The sequence below is a fragment of the Macaca fascicularis genome, chromosome 18 (assembly GCF_037993035.2).
Source record: "Macaca fascicularis isolate 582-1 chromosome 18, T2T-MFA8v1.1".
Classification (NCBI taxonomy): Eukaryota; Metazoa; Chordata; class Mammalia; order Primates; family Cercopithecidae; genus Macaca; species Macaca fascicularis.
In genome coordinates, this window is record NC_088392.1 from 54,399,935 (window position 1) to 54,422,681 (window position 22,747).

Here is a 22,747-nt window from a genome sequence, read left to right on the forward strand (position 1 = left end):
AACCCCTGGCCTCAAGCAATCTTCCTGCCTTGACCTCTCAAAATGCTGGGCTTACAGGCATAAGCCACCACGCCTGGACTGTCTTTTTACTCAGCGTAAGCAGGGACAGGGAAAACCAGAGGGAGAGCTCTAGGACAGGTAATGTTGGCCTCTTCCCCGACCCTAGCTGCCCTGAGCCTCCTGCTGTGCAGGTCCCTCCTTAGGGAGAGGCCTGATCCCATTTTGTCATTAGTCACAAACACCACTTACTGGCCATTTGCATAAGCAGGGCCCTGCCCTGTTCCCTCAGGACTTCCTCAGTACCCTCTGTGGCAGGCACTACTGCTTCCAATTTAACTCTGGGGGAAACTGAGGCTCAGCAATTTTGGACCCCCTGCCCAAGCACCACAGGATCATAGTGAAGCTTGTCTTGAGGTTGCTGGGAAGAGGAGAGTTGTCTAGGAGGATATGGCCTGGCTTTCCTTCCCTGGGATCCCCATCCACCCAACCCCACTGCCTTTTATTTTATTTTATTTTTTTAATTTCTTTTTTTGAGATCAAGTCTCATTCTGTTGCCCAGGCTGGAGTGCAGGGGTACGATCTCGGCTCACTACAACCTCTGCCTCCTTGGGTCAAGTGATTCTCCTGTTTCAGCCTCCCAAGTAGCTGAGATTACAGGTGTGTGCCACCACATCTGGCTAATTTTTGTATTTTTCATTAGAAACGAGGTTTCACCATGTTGGCCAGGCTAGTCTCAAACTCCTGACCTCAGGTGATCCTCCAGCCTTGGCCACCCAAAGTGTTGGGATTACAGGCGTGAGCCACTGCATCTGGACCCCACTGCTTTTTGAAGAGAAGGTCCTAACAAAGGGATCAAGACTTTGCATCCTAGCTGCACCATCCTCAGAACTCCATCCTGGGTATAGAAGAGTCCTTTTTAATTCCCATTAAAATTTCTGGCTTAGTGTCTCCTTAAATGAGTTTCATTCAACACAGCATTTCATTTCCCACAATGTGGCAAGCTCATCCCCTATCCCCTTTCACCCAGAGCACTCCCTTATCCCCCAGCACTTAGCTCAGCAGTCGCCTCCTCCAGGAGGCTCCCCTGCCACTCCTCTGCCCTCTGCCTTCCTCCATGGAACCCTGGCAGTCCCCCAGCTCCACAGTTGTTGCCTTGCATGGTCACCAGGGTAAGATCTCAAGGGCAGGGACACTCCACAGTGTCTGGCAAATGATGGAATGGACAGTGGCCTGGTCCATAGGTCAAGCTGGAGGTCCATAGGCCAAGGCAGCCTGTGGCCTGGGACAGTGACTCAGGCAGGAGGAATGTGGCTCAGGCTGCCTGCAGCTGCGATAAGGAGGACAGGATGGGGCTCTGCAGAGGACATCCTGCAGCAGCCAGGGGACTTCCATGCAGGAGCACATGTGGAAACCCACAGCCTGAGAGAATCCTGGCCTGCATACTGCACAGAGTCCTTGAGGGTGAGCAAGAAGAAAAGACGGGAAATGCCATCCGTCCATCACTGATCCACAGTGGGTTTGGGGAGGAGGCATGGCCAACATCCACTGGGCTACACCGACAGTTTTATGACCACCCCACCTGGCTCCTGCCTTCTGGGGCCCTGCAGCCCATGAATTAATCCCTTTCCAGGCTAGCCTGGGGTGCATCCACCCCTTTGGCTCCTAGCCCATGGGGTCAAGCCTCAGGCACATTTCTCCTACCAGCCTGGTTTGGGCCATATCTATGTAATGCTTTTGCCTTAATTTACTTAGGTTGCTCCCTTAAACAGGCTCACATTTTAAACATAACCTCTGCCTCCTAAGCAAATACTCATATTCATAAATTACTCCCACCTGAACCACCACCACTGCCACCACCCACAGGATTCCTGGGCTTCCTTGCAGCATAGCTAAAAGCCTTTTGGGGCATCCACTTACCAGGCACTGGGTGGGAGCAGGCGGCAGGGCACATCCTCCCTCCTTGGGAGCAATATTTACTCAGCACTCCTTCACTCAGCAGTGTAAATCACTGTGGCTTCCCAGCAGGCATATGATCTCTGCCTGGCTGAGTTTCTCTCCCTTTTCCGTGACTGAATCTGAAGCTCAAGCCCCTTTCCCCACAGCCTGTCCCACATATGCCTGGAAACTGAGGTGTGGTTCATCCTTCAGGGAGCTCCATGCTTCCCTAGTAAGGTAAAAAATCATCCTATTAATGCCCATAGTGATGTCATGTTGATACGGTGTACCCTTGATAGGATGTGATGAGAATGGCATTTCACCTCTGTGGTCTTCTTCCCAACACCCAATAGCCTAATTATGAGAAAAACGTCAGACAAATCTCAACTGAAGGACACTCTAAAAACTACCTGACCAATAGTCTTTGAAACTGACAAGGTCATCAAAAATAAAGAAGTCTGAAAAGCCGTCATGACCAAGAGAAGCTTAAGCAGACATGACAACTAAGTGAAATCTGGTATCCTAGAAGGAACCATGGAACAGAAAAAGGACACGAAGCAAAACATAAGGAAATCTGAATAAAGTAGACTTCAGTTAATAATGACACATCACTATTGGTTCATTAATTCTAACAAATGTGTCACACTAGTGTTATGATGTGAATAATAGGGGAAATTTGGTGTTGGGGCTATAGAGCTCTGTGTAGTATCTTTGTAACTTTTCTGTAAATCTGAAACTGTTTTAAATTTGAAAGCTTATTTTAAAATAATAATAAAGGTTACTGCAGGAAAGAATGGAGCAGCAACTGCTTGGTCAGATGTCATGGAAGAAAATCTTACTCATGAATCCCAAATGCTGCCTTTCAAACTTTAGTTACGATAAAGTATCAGCTAGTTACTAAGTGGGAAATCCACTTTCTTTCTTTTTTTTTTTTTTTTAAACTGCTGTTTTAACTATTACACAATCCACAGGAACTATTATTAATATGTACTTTTAAAATTCTGGTTTGACTTATTCTGATTCAAAATGTAATGTATTACTTGTTAGGACTTGAACAGATTGTGAAAGTTGCTCCTACCTTAAGAAATAGCATTATTTGCAGTACACCCCTTGAAAGAGTTTTTGGAAATGACTCAGAATGCCCACTTACTCCACCACATTCTACCCTGTGGGAATTGTGATAAACAAGCAGTAATTTCCAGTGATAGCTAGGTGCAATAAACCCAAACAAGTAGATTCCATACCTCATCGTGCATATGCAAAGTCTAGCCCATTCTTTCCTGCAGTAGTTGGTGAGGTTATCAACATGTGTCTGATTTTCATCCATCAAATGTTTCTTGGGCTGCCACTGTTTTATGGGGAGAGGGACGATTTGAGAAGGGGAGAGATGCTCTCAAAGGGAAATTTGGGAAGAAGCTTCTCTTGTTCTCAGTACAAATATCTCAAAATATAACATTGGTGTCTTGATTTGCCTATTTGTGGTACATAACACATTATAATACCATTCAAGTTATAAAATACTTTCTCTTTCTCTTTCTTTTTCTTTTCTTTTTTTTTTTTTTTTTTTTTTTTGAGACAGAGTCTCACTCTGTCACCCAGGCTGGAGTGCAGTGGTGCCATCTTGGCTCACTGCAACCTCCCTCTTCCAGACTCAAGCAATCCTCTCACCTCAGCCTCCCTATAGCTGGACTACAGGCATGCACCACCACACCTGGATAATTTTTGTATTTTTTTTTATAGAGACAGAGTTTCTCCATGTTGCCCAGGCATGCCTCGAACTCCTGGGCTCAAATTATCAGCCTGTCTCAGCCTCCCAAAGTGCTGGGACTACAGGTAAGAGCCACTGCCACACTCAGCCATAAAAAAATAAATTAAAAGAAATAAATGGAAAAAAAGTCCTGGCAACGGTCTTTGAAAAACTGAAATATACTCCATGAACCCTCTCATGCAGACCTGCCCAACTCTGCAATCCTAGCATCTCACCGTTTTGTTTTCCCTGTCATGTCTGCAGCTCATCTGTCTCTTGGGCTTCTTCCTATCTTGGTCCTGGTCCCCACACCCTGTGTTCTACTCTTTGCCAGCTTTTTTTCTGGTTTTATGTTCTTCCTTGTGCAGAGCACGACCTTCAGCTGTGTGTGAGTCAACACAGAAAACCTGACCCAAAAGGGCCAGGTCCAGGAAGGGTGCAGCCCAGCTTTTACTGAGTGTCCTGTATGCCCAGTACTTTGTGAAGTCCTCCTTACGGGCCGTCTCATTTAGTGAGCAATGGATTTGGCATTTCAAGAGGAAACGAGGATTAGAAGGCTCACAAAGCAATCAGCCAGTCAAAGAAGCCATAGAGCTACTGAGTGACTTCAACATCTCCAAACTCATTTCTGAGTATGGCCCACACCTGGAGAATGATCTGATAGGGTTCATCTCTCTGGGCTGTTTCCTCATTTTCCCTTGACTAGTAACTAGTGAATCAAAGGATCCCCAAGTTAAGCAAAATCCAACTCATCTGCCACTAGTTCGAGGTTCTAATGCTGCTCATTTCCATAAAACAAAGATTTTCCAGAGCCTGCAGTGGCTCCCTGTTGGCTACTTAAACAGCACAACATATGGTAAAATCAGACTATTCGTTTCTACAAAAAAACTTTTATATATATATATATATTTTTTTTTTTTAAAGGCCTACTAGAATTTTGATTGGAATTGCATTGAGTCTATAGATCAATTTGAAAAGAATGAGTATCTTAATAATGAGTTTTCTGAAACATAAACTTGACTCATCCTTCCATTTATTTAGATCTTCTTTAATTTCTCTCAGCAATGTTTTCTAGTTCCAGTGTAGAGGGCTTGCACATATTTTATTAAATTTATTTCTAAATATTTTATGGTTTTTGGTTGCTATTATAAATGGTCTTTAAAAAATTTATTTACAAGCAGTAGTATTCACTTTTGTGATACATATTTCTATGATAGATTCTCTTTTTTAAAAAAAAATTGGGATATAAATTACATATATTAAAAAGCCTTTTAAAATGTCCAACCCAGTGGTTTTTAATATATTCACAAGGTTGTGCAACTGTCACGACTATCTGATTTTTAGAACATTTCTATAATCCCTGCAAAGAAGCCCCCAATCCATTAGTAGTCATTTCCCCCTCTCTCTAGCCCCTGCCAACCACTAATCTGTTTTCTGTCTCTGTGGACTTACCTAGTCTGTTTATTTTATGTAACGAGAATCATAGAAATAGAATGATATAATATGTGACCTTTTGTGTCTGGCCTCTTTCACTTAGAATAATGTTGTCAAAGTTTATCCTCATTATGGCATATATCAGAATTTCATTCCTTTTTATGGTTGAATAATATTCCATTGTGTGGGTAAACCATATTTTGTTCATCCATTGTCCATCAATGACACTTGAGTTTCTCCCACCTTTTGGCTATTATAAATAATGCTGCTATAGACACTCATGTACAAGTTTTTGTTTGAATACTTGTTTTCAGTTCTTTTTTTTTTTTTTTTTTTTTTTTTTTTTTTTTTGAGGCGGAGTCTCGCTCTGTAGCCCAGGCTGGAGTGCAGTGGCGCGATCTCGGCTCACTGCAAGCTCCGCCTCCCGGGTTCCCGCCATTCTCCTGCCTCAGCCTCCCGAGTAGCTGGGACTACAGGCGCCGCCACCACGCCCGGCTAATTTTTTTGTATTTTTAGTGGAGACGGGGTTTCATTGTGTTAGCCAGGATGGTCTCGATCTCCTGACCTCGTGATCCGCCCGTCTTGGCCTCCCAAAGTGCTGGGATTACAGGCTTGAGCCACCGCGCCCGGCCTGTTTTCAGTTCTTTTGAGCACATATCTAAGAGTGAAATTGCTGAGTCATATTATAAATCTGTGTTTAACTTTTACAGGAACCACCAAACTGTTTTCCACAGAGGCTGCATCAATTGACATTCCCACTAGCAATGGATGAGGGTTCCAATTTTTCCAGACACTCACCAACACTTGTTTATTCTAGTTTTGTTTTCATTATAGCCATCCTAGTGGGTGTGAAGTAGCATCTCATTGTGGCTTGATTGCATTTCTCTAATGAGTAATGATGTTGAGCATTTTTCATGTGCTTATTGGCTGTTTGTATATCTTCGTTGGAGAAATATCTTTTCAAGTCTTTTGGGCATTTTAAAATTGGGTTGTCTTTTTGTTGTTGAATTGTAAAGTTCCTTAGATATTCTGAATACTAGACCCTTATTAAATATACGATGTGAAAATATTTTTCCCATTTTGAAAGTTATCTTTTCATTTTTTGGATAGTGTCTTTTAGTGCACCAAACTTTTAAAATTTTTTTGAAGTCCAATTTATCAATTTTTTATTTTGTTGCCTGTGCTTTTGGTGTCATATCCAATAAGTCATTGCCAAATGCAGTGTCACAAATATATTTTTGCTGCTTTCTTGTAATAGTTGGACAGTTTTAGCTCATATGTTTAGGTCTTTCATCCATTTTGAGTTAACTTTTGTATATAGTTTAAGATGAGGGTCTAACTTCATTCCTTGGCATGTAAATATTCCATTTTCCATTAAATGATTTGGCATCGTTGTCAGAAATCAGTTGTCCATATATGTAAAGGTTTATTCCTGGGCTCTCAATTCTATTGCATTGGTCTATACATCTGTTCCCATGCCAGTACCACACTGTTTGATTAATGCAGATTTTTAGTAAGTTTTGAAATCAAGAAGTATGGTTCCTCCAGCTTTGCTCTTTTCAAGATCATTTTGGTTATATGGGTTACCTTAAGATTCCATTTGAATTTTAGGATGGGTTTTTCTATTTTTGTAAAACATATCTTTGGGATTTTGATAGGAATTGCATTGAATCTATAGATTGCTTTGGGTAGTACTATCATATTAACAATATTAAGTCTTCTGATCCATAAACATGGACTATCTTTCCATTTATTTAGATTTTCTTTAATTTTTTTCAGCAATGTTTTGCAGTATTCAGTACAAGTCTTTTGCCTCTTTGGTCAAATTTATTCCTGAGGATGCTATCCTTTCTGAAGCTAGTATAATTGTTTTCTTAATTTTATTTTTCAGATCATGCATAACCACCACCATAAACACGATTCCAACACCCCAGATTATTCCCTCAATCTGACCTTACAAAAAGTGGTGTTTTTTTACATTTAATTTTCCAATTGCTTGTTCCTAGTGTATAGAAATACAATTGATATTTTTATATTGACCTTTTATCCTGAGACCCTGTTAATTCACTTATTAGTTCTAGACAGTTTTAATTCTTTCTTTCCAATCTTTATGCCTATTGTTTCTGTTTTGTTTTGTTTTTTAAACAGGGTTTGGCTCTGTCATCCAAGCTGGAGTGCAGTGGCTTGATCCCAGCTCACTGCACCCTCCACCTCCTGGGCTCAAGTCATCCTCCCACATCAGCCTCCCATGTAGCTGGGACTATAGGCATGAGCCACCATACCCAGCTAATTTTTTTTCTTTTCTATTTTTTTTTTTTTTTTTTTTGAGGGTGCAGGGAGCAGAGTCTTCCTCTGTTACCCAGGCTGGTCTCAAACTCCTGAGCTCAAGCAATCCACATGCCTTGGCCTCCCAAAGTGCTAGGATTACAGGCATAAGTCACCATGTCTGACTATTACTTTTTTTTTTTTTTTTTTTTTTGAGACAGAGTCTTGCTCTGTTGCCAGGCTGGAGTGCAGTGGCATGATCTTGGCTCACTGCAACCTCCGCCTCACGGGTTCAAGCAATTCTCCTGCCTCAGCCTCCCATCTGGGACTACAGATGCCTGACACCACGCCAAGCTAATTTTTATATTTTTAGTAGAGACGGGGTTTCACCATGTTGTCCAGGATGGTCTCGATCTCTTGACCTCATGATCTGCCCGTCTCAGCTTCCCAACATGCTGGGATTACAGGCGTGAGCCACTGTACCTGGCCTATTATTCCTTTTTTTGCCCTATTGTCCCAGTGGATAGTGATGTCCAGTACAGCGTTGAATCAAAGTGGTAAAATTGTATATCCTTGCCTTGTTCTCCACATTAAGGCGAAACTTTGAAGATTTCATTATTACATATGATGTAAGCTGTAGGTTTTCATTTATTTATTTAGAAACAGGGTCTTGCTCTGTCACCCAGGCTGGAGTACAGGGGGATGATCACAGCCCACTGTAGCCTTGACCGCCCAGTCTCAACAGTCCTCCCACATCAGCCTCCAAAATAGCTGAGACCACAGGCATGTGCCAACATACCCTGCTAATTTTTTAGTTTTTGTAGACCTGGGGTCTTACTATCTTGACCAGGCTGGCCTCAAACTCCTGGGCTCAAGTAATCCTCCCATCTCAGCCTCCCAAAGTGCTGGGATTACAGGCATGAGCCACTGCACTTGGCCTAGCTGTAGTTTTGTTTGAAATGTCTTTTATCAGGTTGAGGAAGGTCCCTTCTATTCCTAATATACTGAGAGTTTGTATCATGAAGAGGTATTGAATTTTGTCAAATGCTGTTCCTGTATCTGTTGAGGCGGCTATATGGGTTTTCTCTTTTTTTCTGATAATGTGATGGATTATATGGATTTATAAATATTAAAATAATAAAAGGACACTGCATTCTTTGGAAAAACTTCCCTTGGTCATGTTGTATTATTCTTTTTAAAAAATGCTGGGCTCAATTTGCTAATATTTTGTTAAAGGATTTTTGTGTCTATATTCATGAGGAATATTGGTCTGTGGTTTTCTTTTCTTGTAATGTTTTTTGTCTGGTTATGGTATTAGGATTGTGCTGGCCAAAACATTTAAAAATTGGGAAATGATTTCCTCCTCCCCTATTTTCTGAAACAGTTTATGTGCAATTGGTATAATTTCTTCATTGCAAGTTTGATAGAATTTAGTAGAGCCATCTGTGACTGAAGTTTCCTTGCAAGTAACTGCACATTCAATTTTTAAAATCAACTTGGAGATTTTCAGATTTTCTATTTCTTCCTGTGTCAGTTTTGGTATGTCATTTTTTAAAGGTATTATAAATATGTTTAATATACTTGCTTGGCATCCATCTTTAGGCCTTACATAAGTTGTTTGAAACCCAGCCATACCCCACCTCCTTTAGCCTAGTTAAAACTTTATTTCTGATATAGCCCACTTGTTCTTCATCCCACTGACCCCAAATCCAACACACCTCAGAGCTGCTAACCATGATAAAACCTAATGGTCAACACCAGAGTCATGAAAGTAAGTTCCCCTCTTTGCTTGTATTTTCTTTAAATTAGGTAATCCACAATCCCTGTGAGAAAGCCTAAAAGGTAACACCTATGACCTTAATATAGGCATAGCCTCATAGGTCCTCCCTCCTACCCTTTTCACTTTCCATCTCCTTCCCCATTTCCCTCTCCCTCTTCCCCATCACTTGCTAGTTGAGCTCCCTACTGCCTCTACACTTCCCATCAGCCTCCCATCAGCACCCCTAATCTCCCTGGGAACTATAAGTAATAAATTCCTTCTATCTCATACATTTTTGGTTACAGTTCTTCATTGTGCCTCACCTGACACACACACACTTGAACCTAACTTTACCCTAGTCAAGGCTCTCCTAGAGAGTGGATATGTTGGCTTATGGACAACTTTCCAGAGACAGCGCTCAAAACCAAATTAGATCAGGTGCAGGGTGCAGTAGCTTACACCTGTAATCCCAGCACTTTGAGAGGCGAAGGCAGGTGGGTCATTTGTGGTTAGAAGTTCAAGACCATCCTGGGCAACAGAGCAAGACTCTGTCTCTACCAAAAAAAAAAAAAAAAAAAAAAAATACAGCACAAGGAATTTGCATATCTTGTCTAAGTTGTCAATATTCTTGAGGATAAAGTTGTTCAATATCCTTTATTTAATGTTTCAATGTCTGCAGCATTGCCAATAATAACCTCCTTTTGTTCCTGATGTCTGGAATTTATTTTCTATCTTGTTAACTTGCTCAGTCTGATGTCATTTTCTATCAGTCTTGATTAAGGGTTTTCTTTACCATTTCTTGGAGTGCAAATCTGTTAGAGATGACTCCTTTTGTTTAACCAAAATGCTTTTATTTTTGCCTTGATCTTTAAAAGATATTTTGGTAATTTATAGATTCTGAGTTGCAAGTATTTTTCTTTCAGCACTTTAAAGCTTTTGTTTCATTGTCCTCTGGCATTCATTGTTTCTGATGAGATGTCAGCCCTAATTTTGTTTATGTATATAATGTATCTTTTCTTTGGCTACCTTAAAGATTTTTGTATTTAACTTAGGCTTTTCAGCATTGTGACTATGAAGTGCCTGGATGTGATTTTCCTTGTATCTATTCTGCTGTGACTTGCACAGCTTCTTGGGTCTGTGGGCTTATGTTTATCTTTACGAACTATCATGAAAAGCTTGGCTGCCTCTCATTCACATAGTCTTTCTCTGTGGTGAGCCTGCTCTTCAGCAGACGAGGTACTGGCCTCCACTGGGCCTTTTGACTCAACCATGACGGGCTTATCACCACCTGAAATTCAGTTAATCAGGGCTTCTTTGCATCTGCCACTTACTCACCAAATGGAAAAGTATGATTTTTGTTTCCTCTTGTTTTATCTCGTGACCATGATGGTGAAAACCTTTTGCATTCTTCCTCCAAACTCTGAAGCAGAATTCATGGCATTTTCTTATCATCCTCATTCTGTATACATGGAGGGATTGTACTTTCTACCTTATAAAAGTTAGGTGTGGCCATGTGACTTGATTAACCAATGAAATGTGAAGGGTATGAAGTATCCTCCTTCTGGGCAGAATATTTAAGCCTTGTGTGTGATTGGGCACCATCACTTCTCTCTGTGTGATCAGCTAATAACAGCCCCCCAGAGAAATCCACGTTAGTCCCCAGAACCTGTGAATATGTTACTTTACATGGCAACAAGTATGATGCAGATGTGAGTAAGTTAAGAATCTTGAGATAGGCAGATTATCCTTGATTATCCAAGTGGGTTCAACATCATTACAAGAGGCCTTTTTAGAGAAAGTAGAAGAGTAAGAGAATAAGAGTAAGAGAATAAGAGAAGATACGACCTTGGAAGCAGAAGTTGGAGAAGGAGAAGCTGGAGAAAGAGAAGATGCTACATTGCTAGTTCTGAATATGGAGGGAGGAGTACTGAAACAAGGAATGCAGGTGGTCTGTAGAAGATAGAAAATACAAGAAAAAGGATTCTCTCTTAGGGCCTCCAGAAAGAAGACAGCCCTGCCAACATGTCTTTATTTTATTTTATTTTATTTTATTTTATTGAGAGAGTCTTGCTCTGTCTCCCAGGCTGGAGTGCAGTGGCATGATCTCTGCTCACTGCAACCTCTGTCTCCTAGGTTTAAGCAATTCTGCCTCAGCCTCCCTAGTAGCTGAATTACAGGCATGCACCACCATGCCTGGCTAATTTTGGTATTTTTAGTAGAGACGGGATTTTGCCATGTTGGCTAGGCTGGTCTTGAACTCCTGACCTTAAGTGATCCACCTGGTTCAGCTTCCCAAAGTGCTGCTATTACACACATGAGCCACCACACACAGCCCTAGCATCTCGATTTTAGCTCAGTGAGGCCCAATTCAGACTTTGACTTCTATAGCTATATGTAATATATTTGTGATGTTTTAGGCCACTTAAATTTGATTTTAATTTGTTATAGCAGCAATAGGAAACACATACATGCTGTCATGAGAACAGCAATGCTCCTGGTGGGAAAGGCTCTGTCACCTGTACTCCTGAAGGCAGGTGACACTCAGCAAAGCAGAGCCTCCACCTGACCATGATAGATGGAGTATGAGCAATAAATAAGGCTTTGGAGGGCTAGGCACAGTGGCTCAAGCCTGTAATCCCAGCACTTTGGAAGACTGAGGTGGGTGGATCACTTGAGGCCAAAAGTTCAAGACCAACCTGGCCAACATAGTGAAACACCATCTCTACTAAAAATACAAAAATTAGCTGGGCGAGGTGGTGCTTGCTTGTGATCCCAGCTACTCGGGAGGTTGAAGTGGGAGAATTGCTTGAACCTGGGAGGCGGAGGTTGCAATGAGCCAAGATTGCACCACTGCATGCCAGCCTAGGCAACAGTGCAAGACTCTGTCTCAATAAATATATATATATATAAAATAAGGCTTTTTTTGTTTTTAAGCAACTGAGATTTTGCAGGTGTTTGCTTTTATAGAATAGCTACATGTCAGTACAAATACCATCAAATACCATGTAAAGAATTTAAATCTATCTAACTATGCTGTGGGACTTGAAAATTATTTTTCAATGGGCCCTGAACCCGTTTTCAGGCCCTAGAAGTGATGAAGTATTGGATTATTTTTGCAGGAATCTTACAAATGGTTGAGAATTTATAAACCAAAAAGTACTCGAGACAAGTCTCAATCAGTTTAGAAATTTATTTTGCAAGGTTGAGGATGCACACCCGGGAGACAGGTCTGTGCCTTTCTTCAAAGATGATTATGAAGGTTTCAATATTTAAAGGAGAAAGGGCAGATATTGGGGAAAGAGGAAGAAATTTTTAAAAACTGTAGGTAGATAAGAGGCAAATGATTGTTCTTTTGAGTCTTTGATCAGCTGTTCACAGGTGAGAAGGGTAAAGGAATAGTCACTTATGCATTCATCTAGCTCAGAGAATCTGCATTTTTACATAAGATGAAATAAACATAGGGCAGAGAAAGCAAACAGGTATGCATTTGTCTCAGGTGAGCAGAGAAATGACTTTGAGTTCTGTCCTTTGTCCCATACTGGTGAAGATAAGCTGTCAATTCACATCGTCAGGGTGAAATTCAACAGAGCTGTTCTAGCGTAAAGATCTTGGGGCCCATGAGAAATTTCCTAGTGGGCAAATTATGAGGGAGGTAGGTTTGCATGACACAGTTTCCAGCCCGACTGTTCCCTCTGGCTTAGTGAGTTTGGGATCCTGAGGTTTGTTTTCCTTTCACAAATTAGCTCAGCAAGTTGGTTGGGGACTTTGTGTGTTGTGGCTCCTCAGTTCCATAGGGGATAAATACAGAGATTTATGATGTTCTGCTGCTTCTCTCAGGGAGTGGGTAGTTTAAATGGAGGGAGAATCTGTGGATGCATGAAGCCCAGGTAACAATAGGTGGTATGGATTTAAGTCACTTCAGAGGGCCCTGATAACAGTGAAGAAGAGTTACTATGGGGGAAAAAAAAAAAAAAAAAAACTTGTTGAGAGAAGACAGTCTCTCTTAATCAGTAATAAGTTTTGTCAAATGTTGCCGTTCAGCAGGTCAGAGAGCTACAGTCTTCATTTTACTTTATTTCAGAACAAGTCAAATGACAAAAACAAAACACCAGGCTGAAATCAAAGGCTTCTACAAGCAGGTATGCTTCAGGGTTTGTCCTGGGGTCAATGTACATATAACCCTATATTTCCTTTGCTTATCTGTAGAACAGAGCAGTAAATGTTCTCAAAGACCACATTACGATTCTACAGTATTGTAATAAGGACTTGGCAGTTTGCAAAAGGATAAAACCTTCATTGCACTAGATCCTAAGGTAGCGAGGAATGCATTACATTTTTAGAGATTTCTCTCATAATCATAGGATACAAATCCTCAAAAATACCTAATGAATCATTGACTCTAATGCCCTGTGAGGCCCAGAGGGTCTCATAGGAAAACCCTGGGGGTGGGAGTTGTCTTCTAGGTTCTGAGATGAATAATTTCAGGGACTGCACGGCACTGGGGGTTTCCTAGGGTTGGGGATGAAGACAACAAGCCGAGTGAGGAACAGTGTGAACCAGGGCCCTCAAGGGAAGAGACAGATTAAGCAGAGACAAGGAAGGATTGCCCTAGGGAGAAGAAGAGGAGGCCTTAGCATGACTGTGGGTTGGGCCCATTGTCACAAAGTCTGTTCTGTCCAGGTGGCCTGGGACTTGGAGAATCAGGAGGTGAGGGGACTACTTGAAGATCACATGGAGGAAGAGTCCGATCCAGGCCCAGGTGGGCATCCATCCTCTTCCTTCTTGGCCCAGTGAAGACTATACACAGACCCCCATTTACGTGCCTTGGGGCCTTTGTGCTTGCTCTTCTTTCTGGTTGGAAACCTCTTACCCCATATGCCCTTGGCTCACAATAGCTCCTCCTTTTCTCGCCTGTCACTTCCCACATGAGACTTCCCTGACCACAGCTGTACCTGCCCCATACACCTTGCCACTGCATATTCTTTTTGTTGTTGTTGTTGGAGGGTGGGGGACACAGTTTCACTCTTTGGACAAGGCAGTGCAATCTTGGCTCACTGAAACCTCTGCCTCCCAGGGTCAAGTGATTCTCTTGCCTCAGCCTCCCCAGTAGCTGGGATTACAGGCGTGCGCCACCACACCCGGCTAATTTTTGTGTTATTAGTAAAAACAGGATTGCACCATGTTGGCCAGGCTGGTCTCGAATTCCTGACTGCAAATGATCCCCCTGCCTCAGTCTCCCTAAGTGCTGGGATTACAAGCATGAGCCACCGCACCTGGCCTAAGCCATTTTTTATTTTGTTAAGAATATCGTGACTTGACCAAAGGCTTGGGTCTTCTTTGCTCCCTCCTACTAGGTGCGGAAGCAGACATCCCCTCCACGGCTGGGAGACTGTGCTGCAGAGGAACTACGTTGTCATCCCTACCCCACAGGAATCAGGGCAGGGGTCACACGTTTCTGTGTAAGCTTCTTCTTGGGTTATCCCTCTCAGAGGGACAGGAGAGCAAGGAGCTTAGTGTTACAGCATCCACTCCCCCAACTGCCCCCCACCTCTGTCCCTCCCCACCACACACACACCCCTACAGAGAGCCTCTGGGGACATGCTGCTCAGACATCTGCCACAATATGTGTCACCCTCTCACTGGGCTCCCCTGGTGTAAAAGGACAGGCACTGCAACTCCTGTCCCATCCACACTTAGGGGCATTACCCTAGGCCAGGACGAGAGGCCTTTGGACACACTGAGACCCAAGACCCTGAATCTTGCTGTCAATTTAGGATATGTTTGCAGCTTCCCAAGGCCATGCCCAATTGCTGGAAGAACTCATGGCTTCAACACACACACACACACCCACATACACACCCACATACACACACACACACACCCCCCATGTCCTTTTTCCTGAAGCAGGTGGCTCTCCCTCTGGTCTGCAACAGCTTCTAAGTTTGCCAAGCTGCCCTGCACTTCCAGCCCACATGCTGGGTTGCTCTCCATTCAGCAGCAGCAAGAGCAGCAGGCCTCTAATTTTGGTTGCTAGACACGTGGTGGATCTTTCAGAGTCTGGGTTTAGAGACAGACACCAGGGAGGCATAGTGCCAGACACAGAGATGGCAGCTGGGGTTGCCAGCCCAGGGGCGGGCTTCCCATGGTGCCATGAAAAAGTGAGGAGACGAATCTCCTTATGCCTTTGCCTGCCTTCCCTTCTCCCTCCACTTCTTCTCAGACTCCACATATATCATCTCATGCAAGTGCCACAGCAGCCCTGCACAGCATTTGCTGTATCATCCCCATTGCACCAGGGAGGGAAGGAAACAGAGGATGCCTGGCCTTTTCAAATGCAGGCCTTCCACGATACATTGATGGTCCACCTCTCTTTCTGTCCAGCTCTCAAGACTAAGCGCCGGCACACAGTTCCTGTGTCTGCACATCAACCTTGGTGGGGGTTGTAGCTTGATTTGGAAGGAACTTGCATAGCATAACATCCCGCATTCTTAGCTGAGTCTTTGCCAGGGCAGGGGTACTCAAGGTGCCCCGACTTCTTTATGGCCCAGAGCAGTGACTGACATGGTGCATGTGCAGACCTTAACCCAATTGATGCCCAGGGAATCCCTGGCCTTTACTTAGGAAAGTCGAACACCATTTCCTGGGGAGCTGCTGTGGACTGAATCGTGTTACCCCAAAATTAATATGTTGAAGCCCTAACCCCAAATGTGACTGTATTTGGAGATTGGGCCTATAAGGAGGTGATTAAGGTTAAGTGAAGTCATAGGGTGGGGCACTGGTAGGAGTCACGTCATTGTAAGAAGAGAGTTTGTTTCTCTCTCTCTCTCCCTCTCTCTCTCTCTCTCTCTCTCTCTCTCCCCTCCTCTCTCTGTCACTCTCTCTCTTTGCTTATGTGTGCAGGCACGGAGGAAAGACCATGCCAGGGCATAGGGAGAAGGGCAGCTGTCTGTAAGCCAGAAAGAGCCTTCTCTAGAAACCAAATCAGCCAGAACCTTCATCTTGGACTTTCCAGCCTTCAGAGATGTGAAAAAATAAATTTCTGTTGATTAAGCATCCCAGTCCATGGTATTTTGGTAAGGCAGTCCAGGCAGACTAACATAGGAACCACCATGAGCCTGGTCCAGTATGGCCTGGCCCATGAATCCAGGCCCTGGGGCCTCTGATGGACTCTGAAGACAATGGTGTTCCCCGTGGTTCTTGACCCAGGGTTGCAGGCCGGGGCAGGCACCTGCCTTTCCTCCCATCCATGTCCTGCACTGCTCACTAAGCATTTACAGTTTAGTCTTTGAAGACTTCCTGGAAATGACTTCGGCTTTTCTTTCACAAATTGATCATCTTCCCCAGAGACTGTGTTGAAGCCTGCCATGAAACTTCCTCAGACCCTCACCTTCCTCCCTAAGACACTGTAAAGAGTGATTTTTTACAGTGATTGCTCCTTGTAGTTCCCATGATACTCTAGAAGGAAGCCCAGGGCTGCCAGGACAGGTCCAGATGGCACTTGGTATGGTGTGGGTCTGGGCAAGGGCAGGCTTGGGCTCGGGTTGGAGAGTAACACTGAGGTCTGCACCTTGGCATAGGCCACTCTCTGGGCCCAGGCATCCTCTCCTTCCTCCAGTTGCCCAGGAATGAATGGCGGCTCTCTGCAGGGCATGGCGGTGTATTGCACTGAGTTTGTACCTCTGTCTCCACTACAGAGGCTGATGCTTCTAGGCCGAGACCTCATTGGTTCAGTTAGTTAGTTTAATGGATTCAGCTTAGTGTGGGAGGAGAAGGGAAAAGAAAAGGAGGGATAAGAATCGGGGAGAGAAAAAGGCAGGGAAGAAAAGTGGGGAACAGGAGTTGCAGGAGTGAAAGCACTGTGGCCTTCAAATCCCACAGCACAAGGCTAGGAGGAGACACAGACCTCTGCACTCAGTGATACTCAAGCCATCTCTCCAGTCTTTGGTTTCCTCTTCAGATAATGAGACATGTGAGTTCCCAACACCCAGAGCCACCGTGCTTGACATCCACCACACTGATCGAAGCGCATGGGCTTTGCTGCTGGGGCCAAATAGCAGACAGAAAGAGGGTTTAGAGAGACAAAGCCTCTTAGAACCTCAGCTCACTTTAGATTGTTTGTGAATTTTGTTTTCAGCCTAGCATGTTTTTTAAAAAGCAGCACGATAATCGGGCTGACATCATCTGGCATTAGTGGGAACACTATAAATATTTCTATTTTGAGTCAGGCCAAAATACTATTTTACAATATCATTTAATCACTTCTTCCAGCATTCACCTAATCACTACAAATGTCAAGCAAATGTTTGAAATGAAAGGAACCGATATGTTAAGTCATAAATAAATCTAGGTAATAACAACCACCCCCGGTCAGGCTAAGTACAGAAGGTTCTGGATTTCTTCCAGGGGCTTCCACAGAGCCCAGGAATGTTTTTGCCATTCACTTACACAGCTGAGCTGACCAGTTCCTGTGACAGGGAACTTTGTTTATTTGGTTTTCACTTTTTGGCATGAAGTACAGTTCTTTTGATTCCCCTGCCTCTATGGGTCTCGGAATGTTTCTAAATAGAATGTTTCTGCTCATTTGCGAAAGGTCTTGCTCCCCTGGGACTGGTGGGTGCCTGGAAACACTGCTGGCGAGGTGAGGTTCTGCTTGGACCACAGCTCTGCTTGGTCAGCTCACAAATCAGGAGTGTTTCTGGAGTTAGAACTTTCCTGCAGTGGTAAGTTTTCATGAAAGATAGCACTAACTTAACTTTTGAACTCAATGTGATTTTCTTGTAAATCTAGCAAAGTGCTTCAGCTGGGGAATTCTCGCACAGGTTCTGTCTTGTCATCATCACCGCATTACGCTGTTTGTGGACATGTTGGCTTTTGTGTGTGCTAGTGATTCCAGCAAGCTTTCCCCTGATAGAGGAACACTGGTCAGAGGTCTGACTTCATATCTGGTGTCTGCATCAGTGCTTCTAAAAAGCAAGCAGGGCAAAAGGTATCAGATGTTTGGAGAAGGGGCTGGGGACCAGGGAGAGTACAGTTGAAAATAAAATAGCCACAGCTTCCTTAAAAAGTAAATATGGGCCGGGCGCAGTGACTCACGCCTGTAATCCCAGCACTTTGGGAGGCTGAGGCGGGTGGATCACAAGGTCAGGAGATCAAGACCATCCTGGCTAACACAGTGAAACCCCATCTCTACTAAAAATACAAAAAATTAGCCGGGCGTGGTGGTGGGCGCCTGTAGTCCCAGTTGCTGGGGAGGCTGAGGCAGGAGAATGGCGTGAACCCGGGAGGTGGAGCTTGCAGTGAACCGAGATGGCGCCACTGCACTCCAGCCTGGGCAACAGAGCGAGATTTCGTTTCAAAAAAAAAAAAAAGTAAATATGTAGATCTGGGTTCAGTGGTTCACACCTGTAATTCCAATGCTTTGGGAGGCTGAGGCAGGAGGATTGTTTGAAACCAGGAGTTCGAGCAACCTGGGCAATAAAGCAAGACTCAGTCTCTATAAAAATTTTAAAATTAACCAGGTACAGTGGCATGTGCCTGTAGTTCCAGCTACTCAGGAGGTTCAGTTGGAAGGATCACTTGAGCTCAGGAGTTCGGGTCTCCAGTGAGCTATGATGGCACCACTGCACTCCAGCCTGGGTGACAGTGAGACCCTGTCTCCAAACAAAAAAAAAATTTTTTTTTAAAGTAACTATGCAACTAATAGGTGATCCAGCAATTGTTGTCTTAGGCATTTATCCCACATAAATGGAAACTTGTGTTCAGATTAAAGCATACACATGAATTTTCACAGCAGCTATATCTATAGTAGCCCCAAACTAGAAACAATCCAGCTGTCTTCCAGTTGGCGAATAGTTAATCAAACTGTGGTACATCCATACCATGAAATATGACTCATCAATAAAAAAAAAACTGACTATGGATACACACGACAACCTGATGAATCTCCAGGATTTATTCTGAGTGAAAAAAGTCCATCCCCAAAGTCTGCATACTGCATGGTTCCATTTCTATAGTATTTTTGAGATTGACAAAATCATAGAAATAGAGAAGAGGTGATGGGTTACCAGAGTTTATGGAGGGATTGGCGCAGGAGCAAAGTGTTTGGCTACAAATTGGAGACATGGGGATCCTTGTGGTTGTGGAAATACCTGGTATCTTAACTGTATCAATGTCAATATCCTGTTTGCGCCATTGTACATAGGTTTACAAGATTTACCACTGGGGGAAGCTGGGTAAAGGGTACCAGGCATCTTTCTGCATTCTTACAACTGCATGTGAATCTACAGTTATCTCACAATGAAAACTTTAATTTAAAAAAAATAGGGTGGCCAAGGTGGGCTCACTGAGAGGGTGACATTTCAGCTAATACTTGAAAAAGGTCAAAGAGATGGCCGTGCAGGCATCTGGGGAGACAGTATCCCTGGCAGAGGCCCCACTTCAGGTGAGCACCTGGCCTGCTCAGTGGCACTGAGGAATTGGTGTGATGAACAAGGTGATACATCAGGGACATAGCTGGGACTGGACCCAAGGGCCCCAGTAGGCATGGTAAGATCCTGGGCTTTTACTATTAGTGGTCTGGGGAGCCTCAGAGGGTTCTGAACAGCAGAGTGATGTGAGCTGACTTCAGTTTCAACAGATTTCTCTGGCTGCTGAGTAACTAGACTGTAGCGGCCAATGGGGGATAAAGCTGGCAACACTGTTAGTTCACCATAAATGGGCAAGTGAGTAAAATAGTGAGGAATAATAATGAATGTTTTGAGACAAGCAAAGAATGGGCTGGAGAGGATGCGTATGGGGAGGGGAGACAACATTGCTCCCTTAGGGAAGAAGGTGACACTTAGGTGAGGCACAAAGTAGGAGAAGGAGCCAGGTTAGAGAGCTCCCAGCAGAGGGAACAGCCTGTGCAAGGGCCCTGCACGGTTCGGGGAGGAGGCAAGAAAGAGTCCAGAGACAGAATCGCTTGCCACCATCATCACCAGTCAGCCATCGCTGCTTGGCCTCTCCCAAGGACAGCACTTTGCATCCAGGGCACTGGTCTCACACTCCTGCTGTTTTCCTCAGAGTCACAGAGCCAGGTCTGGATAGCACTTCACTAGGAGCCCAAGAACAGCCCTGATTTCACAGTGAGCATGCGTTATACTCTCCTCTGTGAGGGTGAGAAGTTGTGGGAAAAATGAAATTCAATCTATTAAATGTGCCTGCTTCCCAAAGCTTCAAACCCACACATGGCAGGACCTGGTGGCCCAGGAGAGAAGGACAGGGCAGGTGGGCTTTTGTCCCAGGAAGCAGACACGGGACTGCTATCTTGGATACGTAGAAGTCAAAGTCAGAGTGAACAGACTTTAACAAAATATGCATGTCATGTTTATCTGTTTTCTAGGGCCGCTGTAACAAAGCATCGCAAACTGGCTGGGCTGAAATGACAGAAACTTATTCTCTCACAGTTCTGAAAACTAAATGTCCAAAATCAAGGTACGATCAGGGCATGCCCTCCCTGAAGTTCTTAAGGGTGGATCCTTCCTTGCTTCTCCCAAATTCTGATAGCCCCACGTATTCCGTGGCTTATGGTAGCATAACTCCAATCTCAGTCTCCATTTTCACACGCTGGCCTCTCTCTGTGTCTCCACATCACATCATCTTCCCTCTTTTTTTTTTTCTTTTCTTTTTTTCTTTTTTTGAGATGGAGTTTCACTCTTGTTGCCCAGGCTGGAGTATAATGGCACAATCTCGGCTCATTGTAACCTCTGCCTCCCGGGTTCAAGCAATTCTCCTGCCCCAGCCTCCCTGGTAGCTGGGATTACAGGCACCTGCCACCATACCCAGCTAATTTTTTTGTTTTTTTAGTAGAGATGGGGTTTCAACATGTTGGCCAGGCTGGTCTCGAACTGCTGACCTCAGGTGATCTGCCCGCCTTAGCCTCCCAAAGTGCTGGGATTACAGGCGTGAGCTACCACATTCGGCCTCTTCCCTCTTCTTATGAGGACACCAGTCATATTAAATTAGGGCCCACACTATGACCTCATTTTTACTAATTACATCTGCAATGACCCTATATCCAAATAAGGTCACACTCTGACGTACTGGGGGTAGGACTTCAATGGATCCTTTTGGAGAACATAGTTCTGACCATAATCATGTCACACCAGGAAAGGGATAGTGATGAGAAAGGACTGGCAGCTTTTGCTTTGCAGGATCAAGTCACAGATTTTGCTCCAGAGAAGCCATTCTGAGCTCATGTCCACACCCTGTGTCTGCTGACTCTGAATCACTCCCACTAATACCTTTAAAAATACGCTTCAATCTGAGTGCTTCTGTTATTGATTTTGTGTAAAACTTATTTTTATGCTCCTAAAAGCCAGGAAATTTTTGTTATAGGTACACCGCTTTATAGTCACACAAGGCTGAATGACTGGTCTTTTACCCCTTCCTCTGCCATGGCCACAACACCTCCCAGTTGGGAAGTAAGTGGGGGTAGATAAGGCCAGGGCAGATTATGGAAGGCCCAGGAAGCCAGGGGAACTTGAACTGTCTTAGGGAGGCAGTAGGGAGTCATTCAGGTCCCGAGCAGGGGAGTAATATGGGAGACACAGAGTCTCCCAGGGTTGGGCAAGGCAGGATGAAGGAGACAAAACAGGGAAGTGAAGTGTAAATGACAGGAGCGGGAATTAAGCCATCAAGATGAAGTTGCAAGCATATTATCTGATATTTTCAGACTTGGGGAGACAAAGATGAACCTTGAAGCTCCTCTTTGGGAGACAGTGAGACTTAGGGAACAATGTGTTGTCACTGATAAAAACCAGGGCATGCAGGAAAAATAGAGAAGAAGAGCTTTAAGTAGGAGGGGAAGCTTAATGGCTTTAAACTTCATCTGAAAGCAAGTGTGTGGTGGTTCTTGAAGAAAAACCTTCTTCTTCGATGTGTTCTTCCTCCTCTTCAGAGATGGCTCTTTGCTCTGCTTCCAGGCTCCTAGATGTCTTAGTCTCCCCAGGTAACCATGTGGCCCCAGAGGCCAGAGCTAGATGTGCTCCTGATCTTGCAGCCCCTCGTCCTATGTCCTCATCCAAACCAGGGGTCATTGGAATGGGCTAAAGAAGAAGAAAACTAGTAAGGATCTGAGGGAAGTGGTCTGGCTGAGAGCTTGACATGGACAGAGTCCTGGCTCTCAGGCAGACACTTAAATTCTCCTGGTGCCACAGACATCACAGCTGAATCCATTTAAAAGAGGATGGCAAATATATAAATCATGACCTCAAAATTCCTTCAATCTCTCACAGGACACCAGGGAAATATTTGTATTATCCCTCAGTAACAACCAGGGTCAGGAATAAATTTGGAATTCTTTAATTTAGGCTCCAGTTCATTCATATGCTTCTTGCTAAATTAAATGCTTGAAATAATTTCCTGCTATGAAAATATGAGACTGTTACTATTCAGATAAATAGACTTTTCAAATCAAAGGCTTGAAATCTTAAGAATTATCTCAAAATGCTTTTTGAAAAACCTTTTCTGTTTTGGATCATAAAATGTCAAAGGCACACTATAATGAACCACTGTTTCTCTAAATTTAGCTTTACTTATTAGTATGCAGTCATGTCTAAGTTAATAAG

General features: G+C 43.8%; 1 protein-coding gene and 1 long non-coding RNA gene across 2 annotated transcripts in view; one reads left to right on the forward strand and one right to left on the reverse strand.

The window, feature by feature from the left end:
* GALNT1 (polypeptide N-acetylgalactosaminyltransferase 1) overlaps positions 1 to 22,747 on the reverse strand; it is a 322,829-nt gene that overhangs the window by 241,251 nt on the left and 58,831 nt on the right. The window lies entirely within an intron of this gene.
* Positions 17,655 to 22,747, forward strand: part of LOC102126730 (uncharacterized) — a 33,539-nt gene continuing 28,446 nt past the window's right edge. The window contains exons 1-2 of the long non-coding RNA XR_001486829.4: positions 17,655 to 17,860; positions 20,521 to 20,612. This is a non-coding gene — a long non-coding RNA (uncharacterized lncRNA). The remainder of the gene's footprint in view (positions 17,861 to 20,520; positions 20,613 to 22,747) is intronic.